General features: G+C 52.7%; 1 pseudogene; it reads right to left on the bottom strand.

Moving 5' to 3' along the window:
• Nucleotides 1–1262: 1262 nt before the first annotated feature.
• On the bottom strand, nucleotides 1263–2194 carry LOC140897241 (olfactory receptor 11G2-like; annotated as a pseudogene).
• Nucleotides 2195–2429: the final 235 nt, after the last annotated feature.

The following is a 2429-nucleotide window of genomic DNA, read 5'->3' as shown; positions in this document are numbered from 1 at the left end:
GGCAGAGAATAGCAGGGACTGATGTGAACCAAGAGCCTCACAATAGCAGGGAAAGGATTAAGTGAGATAAACCCAGATAATCCTGATGAGTGAGCTGCATCCCACGCAGCAGAGGAAGGTGCAAAACCCCCAAGGTCACTGCCAATCTGACTGGGGGGCTAATTCCTTCCCCACCCCACATATGGTGACCAGTTAGACCCAGAGCATGTGAGCAAAAATCAGCAAGCCAAGCACCTGCAACAGAGAATGCTCAGTGCCACCTCCGAGCCATGCCCACCCCCATTCAATTTCCCTTCTCCAGCAGTGGCCATCCCTGATGCTTTGGAGGAAGAAGACAAGAACACAAACAACCCCTCTCATAAAAAAAATAGAATATTTTTTGGTGCTGAGGGGGAGGGGAAATCCCTCATCACCCCTTGCAGGTGTCCAGCTGAAACTGTGAAGCATGAGCTTCTAGGAACATCAGAAATGAACCAGAAAGGACCTTCAGGATTGCTAAACCCTGTCCCCCTCCCCATCACAAGAAACCCCATCATACAACCCCACTCATATATTTGTCCAGCTCTCCCTTAAAAGTAATTGTTTTAACTCGTAGTTTTAACTCAACTCGTATTGGGAATCTGTTCCAGAACCTCACACCTCTGATGGTTAGAAGCCTTCTCATTTCTGTCCCTAGCCCTGAGTTAGTCTGGGGGTGCTGGGATTCCTGGGTTCTATCTCTGGCTGTGGGAAGGGTGTGTGATCCATAATGTACAAACATAATGTCACCATGATTTTGGTCCCAGTTGCACTGGTGTCAGTCTCTGCAAATCACTGGGGTTGCTTTTGATTGACAGCAGAGAAAAGGAGAGCAGAACTTTGCTCTTTGGCTCTAAGTGTGATAACACTTTTATCCAGGTATCCGCTTTTAAATACAGCTGCACAGAAAGGGCAGTGATGCGAGCCAGCCTCCCTGCACACACACTCAGTTTGCACTCCTAGCCCCTGCAAACACACACACACTGTGCACAGCTTATTTCCTCCATCAAGGACACATATACCCCCCACCTTCCCCTGCCCCTGCCCCCCCCCCCCATTTTCCAGTTGTATCATCATACAGGCATGTTTTATACTATGAGTAGCCCCTAGAGGTCATGAAAAATGCTGTGTGTGTTCCCCCTGCTGCATTGGAGCCTGCATCACCCAGAAGGAAAAGGCCCATATCCCATTGCCCAACCCCCTGACAGTCCAGTGCCTGCAGGCTGGGGCCAGAGCAGAACCCCTTACCGCTTCCCCAGCAGGGTCCTCCTCTCAGCCTCCTTCATCTCCTTGTTCCTCAAGTTGTAGATCAGTGGGTTGAGCAGCGGGGTCCCCATTGTGTAGAAGAGAGTCACCACTTTCCCGCTGCTCCCTGAGGCAGCTGGGTTGACATAGGTGACCATGGCAGAGCCATAGAACAGGCCCACCATGGCCAGGTGAGAGGTGCAGGTGAAGAAGGCCTTGTGCCTCCCAGCCCCTGTGTGCAGCCACAGCACAGCCCTGATGACTAGCCCGTAGGAGGCCAAGATGAAGAGGATGGTGACAAAGATGATGAGGGAGCTCAGGGCATAGCAGGCCTGTTCAGTCTGGGGAGCTGGGGTACAGGAGGCAGCCACCAATGGGGCTGGGTCAAAGAGAAAATGATCCAGGGTGTTGGAACCGCAGAAGGAGAGCTGAGAGATGCGGACGGTGGGCACTACAAACCAAAGGAAGCCACAGAGCCAGCAAGAGGCCACCAGGGCCCAGCAGAGCTGGTGGGATATGAGGATGTGGTAGCGCAGGGGGTGGCAGATGGCAGGTAGCTATCCAAGGCCATGGCCAAGAGGAAGAGGCACTCGGTGGCCCCCATGGAAAAGAAGAATTAAAACTGCACAAAGCAGGCCTGGAAGGAGATGGGGATGCTGGGGGACACCAGGTCAGAGAGCATCCATGGCAGCGTGGTCGTGACGTAGCAGATCTCCAGCCAGGTGAAGTTTCCCAGCAGGATGTACATGGGCAGGTGTTGGAGGTGGGGATCCCGCCGCACGGCCCACACAATGCACAGGTTTCCTGCCAGCGTCCCAGCATAGGCCAGGAAGAGGAGGGCACAGAGGAAGGTGTGACTCAGCCAGCCCAGGGAGGGGAAATCCAGCAGGATGAACTTGGTCACTGGGATGGTATTGTTGATCATATTCATCAGGGGGCCCTGGAGCTGAAATAATCAACAGGACACCAACGTTCTAGCTAGAGATCTGGGAGGGGAGGAGTCATTAGAGTAGTAGGGAATAGCACACACACACACAGAGTCACTGTCAGTATCTCTCTCATACATATCACATTTCAGACTCTGCTTGGGATCTGACACTCAAGCTGGGTTTATTCTGCCTTTGGAAACCCTCAGCACCAGACAAAGATCCTGCATTCTGGCATTT

This window comes from Lepidochelys kempii, chromosome 13 (assembly GCF_965140265.1).
Source record: "Lepidochelys kempii isolate rLepKem1 chromosome 13, rLepKem1.hap2, whole genome shotgun sequence".
Taxonomy (NCBI): Eukaryota; Metazoa; Chordata; order Testudines; family Cheloniidae; genus Lepidochelys; species Lepidochelys kempii.
The sequence above is the reverse complement of the archived record's forward strand: the minus strand, read 5'-3'. Positions and strand labels throughout refer to the sequence as shown.